At 43.9% G+C, this 16,198-nt stretch overlaps 1 protein-coding gene across 1 annotated transcript in view; it reads right to left on the bottom strand.

Annotated features, from left to right (window-relative positions):
- pdk4 (pyruvate dehydrogenase kinase, isozyme 4) overlaps positions 1–16,198 on the bottom strand; it is a 56,970-nt gene that overhangs the window by 33,459 nt on the left and 7,313 nt on the right. Inside the window, 6 exon segments of the mRNA XM_085901326.1 lie at positions 8,337–8,392; positions 10,487–10,569; positions 13,860–14,025; positions 14,122–14,176; positions 14,762–14,887; positions 15,339–15,411. The gene's annotated coding sequence lies outside the window, so the exon portion shown is untranslated.

Below are 16,198 nucleotides of genomic sequence, written 5' to 3'. Positions count from 1 at the left end.
TTGTTTCTTCTCCTCCCTTGCTGTCTCTTCTCATCTTATTTTGTCTATTCCCTCCTAGTTGCTAATGGTTACTGTAGCCCTGAGCAAAAAGGGACAGGACACCAGACTGTAAACCTCGCCTCGGTTGTCTTGGCACCATTTCGTTGTCATTTTGTTATTCGTCTTCTTTCCGTGCTACCTTCGTTTGATTTTTTTTGTACATGCTTGTTTTGTTAAGGCTTAAAGCCACAATTAGCAGTCATAAAATGAGCCTGGATTGTATTATTATAATACGATTACTGCTGTGTGAAAAGTTAGGAGCAAAGTTAAAATTTTCCAAAGCTCAATTTTTGTGTATGGATATTTTCTACTACTTTAAACACAACATTGTCAACTCCAATGTCTTAATAAATCCTAAATTGACTCCATTTGTCTATTTATTTACTAGCAACCGGTCCTTCTCGTCGAAAGTCAATATTATTGTTCGTGAATGCTATTCGGGAATTAACTGTATTTTATCATACAAAACATGGCTTGGCTCGCAAGTCAGGAACTGGCGGCGAGCCCTCGCTGCAACGCTGCTACTTTCACGGCTAACTCTTTATGACTTGTTTTATGGAAATAAGCTGGCTGATTACATGCTGGCTAATAGCACGAGCATTAAGAGGCGATTGCCGTTGGTCTCCAGCAGCGTTGGCCACTTGCACGGGATACTAAATTGACTAGAGACATTGTTGGGAATAAACAACAACATTGTTTTGGGAGATGAGCCGGCAATTAGAGACAACAAAGGACGTAACGGTGGGAAAATGAATACGAGATCCTAGAAAGGGAGCCATGAGATCTGGAAAGTGAGACCAAAACAGACCAAGGAGAGCGACGAGGGAAGGTCGAGTCGGACGGAGATGATTATGGAGCCACGGTGCTGGCTGATGATTCCCAGGTAATTACAAGGCATGGTGCTCCGTGGAGACCCTGGATGTTGGCACCTAATGCACCCAAGACACTTAATCTCAGATGTTCATGTCTTTTGTATGAATTCACAGTTCATTTGCTTTTATTTGAACATAAGGCTGACCTACGAGACCAAAACACTGATGTCAAATAATTGCATCTTAAATGGCATTCTCGGTGAGGTCTGCCACTGTGGTCCAATCCTTTCCGAGCTACCGACGGACACAAACGGATTTCATGTCTAGTGGCTTTGCACTTGCGTATGTGTGTGTCAGGTAAAGTGGCAGGCAGAAAGCAGTGCCAGCACTAACACGGGGGCCTCAGCCAGGATGAAAGGAGCTGTCATGACATCTCGTGGAGGTGGAAAAGAGGAAAAATCCATCTATCGACACTCCTCTCTCCTCCTCTCTATTTCCACTCTCCCTCTGCTACTGTTCTGGTTCTGATCCAAGACGGGATGTCTCGTAATGACATCTTTGTACACGGCGTAAAGTGCGGTGCATGTGGCTCTAATCTCTTCACACAAAACAAATTGACAACAATCGTGTGTGCTGTGCAAAAATGTCATTAATAAGGGCCGTCGAATGAAGACAAAGAAGTAATGCCATTGAAAAAAAAATGTTTGCTTTAGTGCTCGACATCAAAAGAGACTCGTCTCAAAGAGCTTCTTTCATTTGCTTTGGCTGAAGCAACTAGCTTTGGCTCACGCATAGCATGCATGTTTTTGCGTGTGTGCGCCTGTGCATGTGTGTGTATTGCTCTCATTTTCGAAGCGAATAAATCTGAGATTTGCTTATAGGCAGAAAGTGTGTGTCTATAACATAAAATAAGCTGCTTTAAATGTTGAAGGTTACCATAGGGAAATATTAAGTGTGCAAGTCGGTGCGTGTATTTGTGTTGGGGGAGACTTTGACAGGTCCGTGATCAAAACCTATGATGGAAGGGAGTGCAGAGAGCAAGACGGGGGTGAGGGGGCGGGAGTCTCAGGTAGCAGGCGCTGTCAATCAGTGTGTGTGTGTGTGTGTGTGTGTGTGTGTGTGTGTGTGTGTGTGTCTATATGGCCCTCTGCATTTCACACATGAGCATCATCATGAAAACATGCACAGTTTGCAGGTCATCGGCTCTTTTTATCTGCAATCGCTACATTCCGTCAATAAACGTGTGTGCGAGAGTGTCAGGGAGGCGTCGCTTCGAAAACAGGGAGCATACACACTGTCTGTGTACTTTAGCCTACAGCATCATATGTCATCCCTGTGAACTTTTGAAGGGCCGACATCATGAAGACAGAAGGCGTAAGTGACTAAAATGAATCATGTGAACCTACACTCCTGCAAACAAATTCAGTAACATGGATGCACAGAAGTGTTAAATGAAGTCCAAATGTTTTGCCAAAACTATCAGACTCACGTTGCCAGAGGTGAATCAAGCTGATTGAAGGGGAAATCAAGTCAAAAATGTTCTTTGGAATAATATGTTCTATGGAGCCTCACTCGTCTAAACACTGCATTGAGATGAATAAAATGTTTGAGGGATATGAATTAAGCAGCAAAATCTACTTGTTTCTACCCATCTCTGAGGGCGGCCATTTTGCCACTTGCTGAAAACGACATCACAGTTGCTCAGGTGACAATTACAGTTTACCTGTTTTTACAAATGTGGTCGTGTGACATTTTCCGAGCTGAGGCGTGATCGGTCCCGAACGGAAGACGTGAGCGGATGTGTGTCTACATAAAATGATGTCTTTGCATAGACATGGTGCCTCGGTGCCAGCTTTATGACTTGCTCGGGTGTCACACCCAGTAGCTGTGGCACCAGCCCTGTCATTACGAAATTGGCGACGAGGTGATTAGAATCGAAAGAAAGAAAGAAAAATAACACTGTGGTCCCCCCACTCAAAAGTCGGAGACACGCGCACATACACATCCGACTTCTACAGACTCCACATGAAACTGCGTGCGTGCCACTTGGCAAGGCGCTGATGAAGGCGACTGATGTGGAGCGAGGCGACATCAGAACGGAGACGAAAGGTGTAAGGAAAGAGAGAGGAAGGGGGGCGGGGGGGCTGATTCCCAGAATAGGAACAGAAAAGAAAAAAAAGTTGAGTAACCAAAGTTTATGCAGACCTTAATTACAAGCAAGCCAAAGCCGGATACAAATAAACAAAATAATTACAAGAGAACACAATGAATCTTGCACCCCCCCCCCCCCCCCACCTAGCCTGGAGGACAGCAACAGTAACACAAGAAACAAACACAGATGGAAGTCTTATCTTTTCAAAACTTGACTGAAAGGTGGATGTGCACCAAAGTCACTTCAGTGTTTGATAGTATAGGCTCTGAGCCCTTTGCCACCCACCCCTGATAATTGCTTGTTTAGACAACAGTTTTGACAGGATGCAGAGAAAACATCAAATTAGTATTTTCTTAATCAGGCTGGATTAACCCAAGCTCTTGAAAAGTGCCTGTGTCTCTTTAGTGACGGCACATCCACATTCTTTCCTCTTTCTGACAGCGAAGGCGTTCCGACTTATGTTACATAACTGAAGTTTGGCACTCGGGGGACCAGTACGGCCATCTCTGTGGAGCCAGACTTTCTCCTCCTCCGTGCCACTGTGGCCTTTCTATTCTGCGTGCCCTTTGTGTTTCCGACAGAAACTCAAGCATTCAACCTTCCTCCCGGGAGCACGGCGCTGTCAATCAAAACCCTGAGATTTTTCTTTTTTTTCCAAAGAGGCTCTCCATCGATTCAGGAGGGCTATTCTTTCAGTTCTTCGGAACAATCAAGACACACACACCAGCCCCTCTTCTGGAATACCAGGCAGGTAGTCATTAGGGATTTTGTGGTATGTGACTACCTGCAAGCCCAAGTAGCTGCCTGCGTATTTGCTCGGAGTCGGTACATGCGTGGTGACACAGGCCGAAAAGCATTCAGCGTTTCATGTGATCTTTATTGTCCTGCGCTGAAAGTCTCCAAGCTTCAAAAAGGAAGCAGGTCAGCACAAAGGTGAAGTCACCCCTCCTGCCCACTTGACACTTTGCTTCCCCTCCTTCTCTTTTGTTGTGAGCACATTCTTTCTAAAGGACCTGGTTGCGCTTTGACGTCTGTGTTTTGGCCAGTCTGTTTGAATTTTGCCGTCCTATCTGTTCTGGTCTATCTCGTCAACGTGGAAACATTGATGTGGCAAATAGCATCTCTATCTAGGACCTCAATCCAAAAACTGTCTTCAACTGTGGTCTTCAGAGTTTATTTTCCGAGTAAATTGACCTTTTCAATTGATGTAGGATTATGTTAAGAAAGACGTCAACGAGTTTTTAACTGCGTGTCAAACGGACACAAACATGAAGTGACTCAAGGCGACAGACTTAATTAGAGAGAGAAGAAGGGATGGCAAAATCATACCTCCTTATTAGACTGTCTCCATTGAGAGGGAAGAATGAGGACAAGGGGGGGTGAAGGAAGGGATGAAGAGGAGGAGAAAAATAGCGGGGAGTCTGGTGTCCAACAAAAGCTAGGGGGAACCCCCCTTTGCTCCCTCAGCTCGTTCTCCCTCTTCCGATCACTCGCACAGTTGTAGACAACAGTTTTCACGTGGCACCCACTAGAGGAGAGAAAGATAGCGGGAACAAGAAAGAAATTGAGAGACTCTCTTGAAGCTCCAGACTGAGAAGAGGGCAATAGAGGGACCATTGTCTTCCGTCTGCCAACCTTTTCTCGTGACAGGTAGGTAGGCTACAGGGATGAAAGTATGCAGCCAACCAATGGGCCGTGACCTTTACCTCCTTTTATGGGGACAATACCGATTGACCGTTATGAATCGCAGCCCAACTGATGCTCGAGAGTCAACAGAGCTGGTCACCAAGAGGGATCAGATTGTAATTTAACTTGTATGCTGAAAAGTTGCAGGAATCAAACACTTGCCTTCACTCCAACCCCTCCACCTGCGGTACCTGCCCGGTCCCTCTTGCCCTGACCTTTTCACTCTGGGGGAGCAAAGGGGAGGGTTTCTATGTGTGTGTGTAAGGGGGCGGCAGTCCAGAACAGGTCCATCTGTCAGGATTAACTCTGAGGTTTCTTCCCCCCTCCCACACTTCCCTCTGTGAAATCACTCCCACTTCTACCATCCAAGTCCTCAATGACAGACGATTCGAGTATTAAGGGAGAAAAAAAAAATACAAAGTCCAAATGTTTTCAAAAAAACTGAATGTAGGAGAAATAGGAGAGGGGAGTAAAGGGAACAGTGAGAAGATGGAAGGAGCTGCAGCTAGCTGGCGGCCAGCCTCTGAGGCCTAACCACAAGGGCCTAAAGTGGCTCATTGTGGTGGGACTGGCGTCTGTGTAGACTTGGGTCCCTTTACTTTCTCCCCTTTGGACCAAGACTGATTCAATACGTCCAGGCCGGGCCCTCGCTGTTCCGTATTGATTTGTGCAAGGAAACATGTGAACAGGAAGAATTTTAGTTATGAATGTTGCACTTGGCAAGAAACAAGGAATTAAATGAAGGGGAATTGGGTTTTAAGGCTGGAAGAGCAAGTCCAAAAAAGTGTCCGTCAAGAATGGATTTTTCCCAAAAATATCAACTAAATCAGAGAAAGTCAAAGAAGCGTTGACCCTCTATAACATCTCTGTGTAACCTTTCCAGGGATAGCTTGTCATTCTGAGGTTTCTTCATGATTAAAGACATTTTGCCAGTATGAAACTACTTGTACTTATGACTCAGAGTGCCAACTGATCTAAAGGAGCCCTTCGTTTATACTCTTCTCCAAGAAAAACATAGATATCCAATACGGGAACTGTATAGTGTTTCTGAATCTTTTCATCGTTTCAGTGACGGTCCTTGACTTCCCAAACTGAGTGAACGGGGAACACTAACCCCTTCCCATTTTTCCTCGGCTGAATATTGGGGCTATTATCTCTCACATCGTCAATCGAGGGCGGCCGAGACGGCTATTAAAGTATCCCCTTGCCCAGGAATAACAATCTCAGGACGGGGCTAGAAAGTTTGGAGCGCACTCGTCGAAAGTCGTGAGGGATCGTGAGACAGCTTGAGTTCTATTTTAATAATCAATGCACCATGACCTGGCAAGGGAAACTCAGATTGATTCACTACATTGACAAGATTTATGTGGAAAAGCACATAGGACTGAGCATTGATATGAAGGTCCTTTCAACCTTAGTTTACATGATGAAGCCTGAAGCGACAAAGATGACAAGTCACTTTGTTTGGGTGCAGGCAGACACTTGTGTCATCAAACTGCTTCTCGCGGACAAACAACAAGGACCAGAAAGAGAGAAAGTCCACTGATGCGCTTCCTTGAGGTGACTTTTGTGTACAGGCTGTAACCTAAGCACCAAGCTATTGTTGGAAGCAATAATGAACAGGTTGACTTCCAGTGGAAGAATCAGGGCTGTTTGACCTGCCCTATTCTAAAAGACTGAGTGTCACTTGTGCCTACATACTTGACATACTCCCGTTCGGATGGATGTGGAGTAGGTTGATCTAAAACAGGGGTGTCCAAATGTAGTCCTGGAGGGCCACTATCCTGCATGTTATACACCTGACAGCGTATAAATGGATGCAGAAACACAGAAAGTTGTGTTCCACGTGCCAGTGGGTCAAGGCATTCTCAGCCCACTGAACTAATGACTGGCAATCCACAAGGGCCTCCGTGTACTCCAGTGGGACCGCTCTGGGGAGTGTCGGGGCCCTCGGTCTGGGTACTTTCCACACCCTCGATAAGGCCTCAGATAGCATCAGGAGGCCATACTTGTCGCCCAGGCCCATGAGAAGAGAGGTCCAATTGGTTTTTGAAAGAAATGTTTCTTTCTGGGGTTTTTTCAGGCATACCTCGCCATCTCTTTATCGAGCAAAAGCATCAGTATGGATAAAATGGGCTAATCAGATCAGTGCCAGGATGTTCCCGTCGGAGACCGGGGATGGAATACGTGAGCTGGGTCAGGTCCAGCACGGCCATTTAAATGCCCCACAGAAACCAAAGAAAAACATGTTACCGCCCTCTCAAAAATAACGGAAAGAAACAGCAGACCGAGGAGTGCCGTTTTGTGCATTAGAGCGCCGTATTGATTTGGAAGCTTTTTTGTGACGATTTAAGATGGGCGGTTGGTTACACAACACGCTTGCATGCGTAACATGCGAAAACAAGACACACAGTAACATACTTCTAAAGGAGAACCAAATTGTTTTTTCCACCAACACAAAATAACCCCGTACACAAAGTTAAATGTCTTTATGGGGTGCAGGAAGCTGTAAACACATTTTAAAAAATATAGAGAGGAAAAAGGGAGAAAATTCAAAATAGATTGTGAAGAGCATTCCAGACTTACCATAAATTACTGTGCGTGAGAGTTACACGTCACATCCTATCAAATCATCTTCGCAATTGTCTTACACTAACATCCTTGACCTCTATTTTGGATATATTTGAAAACTCATGGAGGGTTTTGCATCTCTCCACTGCTGCGTTTGACGTGTGTGGATAGAGCAGCAAGAGGAGCCCTTTCACTAGATGGCACTGTTTGCTTTACAGAGGAAGGGCTGCTCGCAGTTTGATTTCAAAGGAAATGGGAGAAGAAATGCTTCAAACCTGCTCCAAACAAGACAACCACTATTTGTTTATGCCTTGTCTCCAAATGGAATGAGCTCCCGATACAATAAAATGCTGAGCCTGTCACAGCGGGGGGAATCAAATATTTTCCTGTGATGCTTGTCAATTATCATGTTTGCTGAAGGTATTAAAGGGCTGGTGTTCCACAGTTATGACCTTCTCTCACACTACTTTCATGCACATTCTGTGTTGGTTTTTTTGTTTTGTTTTAAATTGTTAGCACGTGTGCATACGTGCAAGGAGTTTATACGCACCGAGATGACTTGCCGGTGAGGTAAACGCGGCGGAGAAAATGACAGAGTCAACAAGGTGTTTATGAAATGGGAAGACACCGACACGGGCACGAGGCAACACACGCGCGGCGACAATGCGACCGCACAAAACACACACCAAAAAAAAAATACTAAGAGGATGGACTGCAAAGCGCCGGCCCCCCTCCCACCATCTATCTATCTCCGTCTCTTCGGGCCCATTTAGCTGGTCTGCTTGGCTTTGACGCTGCCACAGAGGTTAGACTTAATGACACGTTGGGAAAGAGACGGGGACGTGAGGGGAGGGAGCGACGGAGCGAGCCAGCGCAAGAGGGGCAGCTGAAAGGAAAGAGAGAAAAGAGACAGAGGGAAGGGAAAGAAAAGAGGATGGACATGAAAGGAAGGACGGAGGAGAAAAAGGGGAACACAGAACGCCTTAGCTGACATTCAATTGACGCAACTGAAAGTAAACGACTTTTTCACATTTGGATGAGAAACTAATTGAAAGTAGAGAAGAATAAAAACTCACCAAAGTGAAGATATCTGATGAGTTTGCTTTATTGGATACAAATTGGCTGCAGCTTCCTGTAGAACCAAACGGCACAATTTTTATTTTGTCACGCCATGTTGATGTTTCTGGTGAGCATGCATTTGGTTTTCGCCTGCACAAACATACTCATATGTCATATTCCAATAAAGTGATCAGGTGCACAGGCATAATTCCTCTTAATCCAACTCTTTGAGATGGATCTCATTAGATTGTGCAGGTGTACCTAATCACGTATACCCAGGGAGTGTCATACAATTAAATGCACATTATTCCACTCTCATATGCAACTTTAGGTCCCGGAGCCGCCGTTTTTGAACAGATGTCAAAGTGCCGTCGCGTCCCCGGGCGACACTCTGCCTTTGAGGGATGGCAATTTCACACCCTCCTGAATTAAAGTCACTTGAGGAGCAACAATATGCACACACACACACACACACACACACACACACACACACACACATACGGACAGAAAGACGGACATGCACATACAGGCAAAATGGCAAATCACCTAACTGCTCACTTTGTCATTGGCGCACTCAAACAAACAAACAAACAAACAAACGTCAACAGGGGCACTTCTCATCAGGCCGTTGAAATTAGCAGCCATTATCACTACCTGCAAGTCTGCAAAGAGACGCACGCTGTCAACAAACCAATGCCAACGTTGTTGATATGTATGGCGGAAATTGGAAACTAGCACAAGAAAAAGAATGTTTTTGTGTCGGTAATAATCAAAATAGTATCTTTAATTCATCCCTGATTTTACTGAATTATACACACACAGCAGTTCATTAAGAGCCTTTTTTTCCCCCTCAGTAATAATTTCATGATAACAATGAACGCAAACCCGTCACTCATTTCAATTAGCCAACTAACAGCAAACTAATGAGGAAAATTTTAAAGAGTTAAACAACAACCCTACTTTGAAAAGTCGCAGTTAGCTGATTGTTGGTCATCAGTGGCGGCTGGCATTCATGTCTATTTTATATAATGAAATACTTAATCAAGGGAATAATCAGATACAAGAGGCTTTAAAATGTGTACCAATTTAAATATCAATGTATGTTGAGGAATTTTTTTGTTTTTACTTTTTTTAAGCTAATCAAGTGAGTAATGAAGTTCCATAAAGAAATTATTCTTCACTCATCAAAGTACACTTTGGACCAAACGTCGACTGATGCTATTGTTTGAAGTAAAACTCATTATAAGTCTTATAATTAAGCAAATTGTCTGGGGCGACGAGATTTCCAGCCGAAGCATCTCATAAAAAGTGATTAATAAGTTTTATTGTGTTGGTGTTCGGGATGCTTCGTTAGTTATTGCCCACCGTCCTTTAGTGCTAATGATGATGTGATGAACAGCACAAAGTTGAATCATTTTAGGGGCATTGTTTTGCAGTTGGGATCAATTTCAACCAAGTTGGGCACGCTATTTGTAAATAAAGGCAAAATGCAGGAGTTTGGGGTTAAACACAGTCAAACTGTGGTGCAGAGAAATTTGCATTCCTGGCGACAGATTTAACTTGGTGCAACTGTGTCAGTCTTTCATTGGTTTTATTTGGGAAGGGGAGGGAGCAAAACGGAAGGCTGCAGATTTGAAACTGGCAACCAATGACTTACCACAGACATACAGAATTTGCTGTTGCTCTCCATGAAGAAGAAGAAGAAGAATTGAAACAAAACTTGCCTTGCCTTATTTGCTCTGAATTCAAAAAAGCGCAAGATTTTCCTTTGGTTTTTCGGTCCCTCATCAATACACGACCGTTGGGAATAAGAGACGCAAAAAAACGAGTCGATTCCCAAACAAGCTACCTACTTGTGTGCTGTCCCTGCCGTGTAACACAAGGCCAACGTGCCCAATGTGAGTTATGGCCCAACACGCAGCGTGCGAGCTGAGCTGAGCTTTGGCCAGCGTCCACATGCGCAACTGGAAAAATGCATGTAATTGGTGAGATTCTCTGGCTTCCATCAGGACAGTAATTGGCCAGAGAGAGCTCTTGTGAGAACTATGCGGCGGGCGCAAACGTTTTCCCCGATAATCCCATTTTGTGAGCGTCTGGCGGTAAGAGTGCCTCCAAAACTAAAGAGGCATCTGATCCGAATAGCGGTGAAGGAAGGGGATCAACTCACCTCTGCTCAGTTGTCTTTTGTTGTTAGCTTTTTTTTTTCATGCTGGAAGATGTTGGTCTATCTCAGGACATGCTTCGTATCCTCTGTGGAGGAAACAAGGAGAGGCGACATATTACAAAAAGATGGCATTTTTGCATAACGTTACACATTCATGGCCAATAACAAGGCACTCTAAATGGGCCGCTAGTCATGGAATAACCAGGGAGCCAAAAAAAAAACAGTTGAAAGGCTTTTCTATCATTACATAAGCTGGATTCTGCTTTGGATTTACGTTGCGCCACGGTCGCCTTTTGAAAACAATTATCAAATATGTCTTTCTGCTCACTCTAATTAACACCTCAAACTTGCTGGCCGCAAGCCCTGTCAGTGGAGCTGTAACAAATAGCATGTGTGTTCCATTTTGTGGTTAGCATTTCTTTTCGGGGGGGGGGGGGGGGGGGGGGGGCACTTTTTTGATTGATTCCGACAAAATGTCAATCTCCAGAGAACAATCAAACGACCAAGTGAGACTCAAGTTGAGTTGAATGACACATGGCAGAAGTTTTTCCCAAAAACTGCGTTGGCGTCTCTTCTCGCCTAAGTCCCACAGGCCGGAGCCTCTAAGCCAGCACGACCAGTGGAGAGCAGAGACACTGAACATGAGTCCTAAATTACAGCCTTACTAAAGTAACAAAAACAAACCGATAGAGCAACCTGTTTCTTATTACCAAACAAGCCAAGCTGAACGAGCGGAGGAAATCAATGTTGTTGTTTTTGAAGCAAAATGACAATATTTACCTCAGCTATACCTTCAGGAGGAGACAGCTTAGGCATTGCTGTTTTTTTTTTCTTACACTTTAATGAGGCAATAAATATACAGCTTTTAACTCTTTAAAGGAGAGGCTGCTCTCGAACCTGTCGTTTATATGATTGCCTTTTATAGACCTGTCACCACTCTGGATTGTTTTTGCTTCCTGGCTCGGGCTCAACTACATTTCATCCACTGCGTTATGTTGCAAATTTTATGAACGTAACATGAAGAAGCAAAAAAAAAAAAAAAACCGCTTGACATAAATGAGTGGTCATTATCAAATAAAATCGTTTTACAGCAAAGTAAAAGAAAGGCAATCATAAGTACAGACATTTACGGCGTAAGAAAACAAACGGGGCTTTTAATGCAACATAAGTTGCGGTCATTAATGCTTTTTAATAGGTAATAAAAGCTTTATATTGCCTGGGTGACTCTAATCGAATGAATGGCGAAAAAGGGGGAGTGAGTCTGTAATATGTCTGAATAAAGCAACTTTGACAAGTTTGTAATCTCAGTCAGAGGTTATTTACTTTTGGAAAAATGGCCGTCCGCTAAGTGGCACACACACTACATTCAGTGTTTGTGGGATGCACTTTTTTTTTTTTTTTTTTTCTCCCCTCAATATATGTTTTTCATGCAATTTACCACTTGCGTGCAAGCCGCATAGCTCACAGGCATCAGGGTGTTCATTAACCTTTAAAACAGCAGAGCTTTTAATTTGCCGCTAAGACAACGCCACTCTAATTGATCCTTTTAAATATGAAAATTTACATATGTGCATAAATAATGGCCCGCAATGAACTCACACGGCAACAATTACAGCGACATTCACTTTACTCGTCCCTGTTACGTGAGCAGGACGTGCGCCCTCGCATTTCAAAATCACACATGCTGGCTGCCGTTCGATTAGTTTAAATCAATTAGCTAAATATCAAATTGAGGCAAATGCAAATGTCTTTACTTTTCTTTGGCAGGCTTCTTGGCATTAGGGTAACGGTGCCAATCATGAACATAAGTGCATACACTAATTGTGAGTCTCCCAACCAGAAAAATGCTCAAATTTCACCAAAGCCTTCGAGATTTAAAAATGACACTTTATGACAAAGGAGACCCAAAAACATAATCTTGATTCATGGACATCTTTGATGACCATTAAGACTTGACCGAAATTCCATCATTAAAAAGCTCAGCTAATAAATTATTTCAACATTGTATGGAATTCCTGCAGGTGTCTGGCAAACCAGAACACTTAGACAAGCTATCAATCAAATGTCAAATTACGTTTTGCCGCTCTGAGTCGAGACCTGGCATGCGCAGTAATTGGTCGAATTTACACCTGCGGAAAAGGTATTATATTTTAGTGAGACAGTTGATGTCAGAAGTCACATTGGTAGCACATTGAGGCAATTGGACTGAGTTCGGCCTTAATACAGTTTGAGTTTTACTGTGAAAGAAAGGGAAAATTGGCCATTTAAAACTCAGCTGAGCTCATAGTCTCTCCTCAAGTTTGTCGGTGTTGTAATGCAATCCACTTCATCTCCTGCCTCTCCATGGAAACGCAAATGCCCACATAGCACCATCAAAGAGACATCCCAAAAAATAAATAAACATCAACATCTCTGTTGAGTGAATCCAATGAGGGCCCCCTTGGGAGAGACCGGGACCACGCAGTCCAGCCCTTCACGGTTGCATAATGAATATCACAAATGGATCTTATAATTACCAAAGGGGTCGGTGCTAATAAGTGGGCCCCGAACATCCATCTATCAAATCTATTTCAATTTCCAGGGGAGTAGGTTTGAAATGATTGTGTTTTTCTGTGCTGGTAATTAACTGCCTTGTTGATTAAGTTGGCACAAAAATCAATTCAAAGAATTAAAACATGAGCTGTGAGGCAAAAGAGTGGTTAAAAAAATTCTTGAAGAATATTTTACCTCGCGTGATTTCAATTCTGCACTTGGCCCGACAACGATTACATTTAATTGCTTTTTAATTGTGCTCTAGCCAAGTCAAGAACAATTGTTATTAACCAAGCAGGTAATTCTTTAAAAGCCGAGCTGGCCTGATGGCAAGTAGGTGGAAGGGGGGGGGAGGGGGACAAAAGCGCACCGCTGCGATTGTGGGATCGCTATTAAAAAACAAAGCCAATACTTTGGCGTGTAACGCCGCTGGAATACCATCAAACTCGTAATGATCATTTCTCGGTTGGAACATGTAAAGTACGTTCTTAATTTATACTTTAGAGATGTTAACAAAGGCGCACACTGCATTTAGACTGATTTTTATTTTTTTTTTCCTCTCTCCACTGGCATCAATTTACATGTGCTCTGTCTGTGTTTTGCCAGACGAACATAATCAGCATATTAGTGTAAGTGAGCAGGCTGCTGATCACGCTGGGATTGGACCAAAGTTTACAACGTAGAGCCCGGACAAGATCCAGGGGGCATCGCTCTGACAGGGCCGCTGCTAAGCTTTTCTACACACGGTATTGCAACCGGGGAGGAAGATTATGATGGTTGATTAGCAGCGCCATGTCGGCGGCAAAATGATTACTTCGGGAGGGGGTGGGGCGAGAGGACTTACTTGTGTCTATGGAGAGCAGACCCAAATCAAGCCGCAGCCTCTCCCAACCATCAACTGCCATGGCAAGAGTCCAGCTCCTCCTGCAAAGCCCGAGATGAACTTGCCGATGTAATACTAGATTCACGGCATCTCCTGCGGGTTTGTGCCAGGAAGCTCTCCTCGCCGGCTGCACAAATGAAGAAAAAAAAAAAAAAAACTCGCAAGTGAAAAAAAACTCTTCACAAAAATGAAACTCATTTCAGAATGAACTATTTTGTCTTACTTTTTGCTCCACCTCTATGGGCATAGTGCCGCTCCTCCCGATGTTCCTTGGCTACCTGGAGGCAGTATAATAATATTACAGATTTTTTTTGCAAATGGTAAACAATATCTGCTCGTCAATATGCTTACATTGTCTATCGTCATGTGTTGGACCACCGCTTGTGTTTAAACACCCATTGCTTTAATGTGTTAAATAAAACACCTCCTATTTTAATCAGGCAATAAACTTAAGCTTCCAATCTTCACAATGACAGCCAATAACATTTTGGCCAGTCAGTGACGGGTCGGGTCCTCCCTTGTAGTATATTCCCGAGTTGTTGTTTTTTTTTTTTTTCTTTTAAACCGTATTCTGATCTTCGCCACCTAGCTGTTTTCCCTTCTCAGCGGGCATATAACTACACTCCTCGGAACCCAAATTCGAGTTGGGAACGTTGTTGACAAGTAACATAAATGCATGGTGTTGGATAGGCCCGGCTTGATAGAAAGACAGCTCTCCTCGGCTGATAGTAGTGGCAAAGAGGAGCAATAATCCCCTGGACCAGGCATCTTGATATTATTACTGACAGTCTTCCACCCACCTAGAGTGCACTTGCACACAGACACACCCCTAAAGTATCACACACTCACACACACACACTTACAGGTGAGCGCTGGCGGTGGGTATCTGTTTGGAGAGGACACCCGCCGGTCTGACTTCAAAATGCCCACAGCAGCTGGCAGAATGCTATTTTCCCAGCAGGCTCTTTTAACAAAGTTTTTTTTTAAGCCTACGGGAAAGAGAAAAAGCCGAAAGTTGAGGAAGCACAAAGGAATTAAAGGCAATGAGGAGGAGGAATATGTCAGAGCTTCTTGTAAAAGAGAAAGCCACGTCTTCATCGAAAATGTCTCACTGGGAGCACACGGAGGATGAAAAGTCATTTGCACATAATAGATTGCTTCGACTGTCACCGCATCCCTAAATTTACACCACCATCGAGTTTTGTCTCTGTTGCACTTGCTAGCTAGATTCGTCTGACAGAACGGAAAGCGTGCAAACAGCTTTTCATACGACCCCCCGCCAAATCCATCACCCCTGACTCATTTGCCTGAAATCGTTCCACCTGGAAAAACAGCAGCAGGCACGCTAGCAAGCGACTACTCGCCACTCATATAGCAACCTCAAGTTGCATTGCAACCAGATTGTGGAAAGCTTAAAATGCAGAAAAATAAGTGGCTTACTATTTGCCCGAGATGCCCGTGGACTCCAGTTGGATTTTCTGTCCGTTGAATCCAGGCTCCATTGGTTCTGGGTCTGTTAAATCAAGATGACACTGTGCATTATTAGGGAAATTCAATTGTTATAGTCTATTTCCTGCATGTGCGACCTGTTTCAAATATGGTGGATTATAACAAATATCTACAACTTTATTCTTCCCATATATGTGAAACATTTCCTTCCATCTTTTGAATGCAAATTATTTTCCTGTACAAAAAAAAAAAAAAATTAAATGAGATTTTGTCGCAGAACGTGGGCTGTAGGGTCTTAATAGATTTAGCCTGATGCTAAGACCGCCATTTATCCTGTTCCAAAGGCACACAATGCAGCGGAGTGCTTCTGAATAGCACGGCCAATTACAGTGCGTGTGTGTGCGTGTGTGTGTGTGTGTGTGTGTGTGTGTGTGTGTGTGTGTGTGTGTGTGTGTGTGTGTGTGTGTGTGTGTGTGTGCGCGCGCCTTGCTCTCGCTCCTTTTTCCCAATTCCAACCCCCCACTACTCCATCTCTCTCGCACACACATACACACACACCTTAAAGCAGATGTAATAGCGAGGAGCGACACAGCCACGTGCACTTTGCTCTTTGTAGAAGCCCAGGTGGTTACCATGGTGATTTTTTTTGGACTTACCCTAACATTTTATTACCCATCATTATGTGTCATTAAATACATACATATTAATGCAAAAAAACAGTGGCATGTGTGTGAGGAGGGGGGGGGGGGGGTGCATCTACAAAGATGGAAACACCTGAAAGCGGCTTTTGGGTGGTTTGATGTCTCCTCGCTATATGATTAAAGTATGATCGACATTATGTGCACAGCCAG

This window comes from Syngnathus leptorhynchus, chromosome 20 (genome assembly GCF_054491065.1).
Source record: "Syngnathus leptorhynchus isolate UIUO chromosome 20, UIUO_Slep, whole genome shotgun sequence".
Taxonomy (NCBI): Eukaryota; Metazoa; Chordata; class Actinopteri; order Syngnathiformes; family Syngnathidae; genus Syngnathus; species Syngnathus leptorhynchus.
Note: the sequence above shows the minus strand (reverse complement) of the source record. Positions and strands in the feature narration are given on the sequence as shown.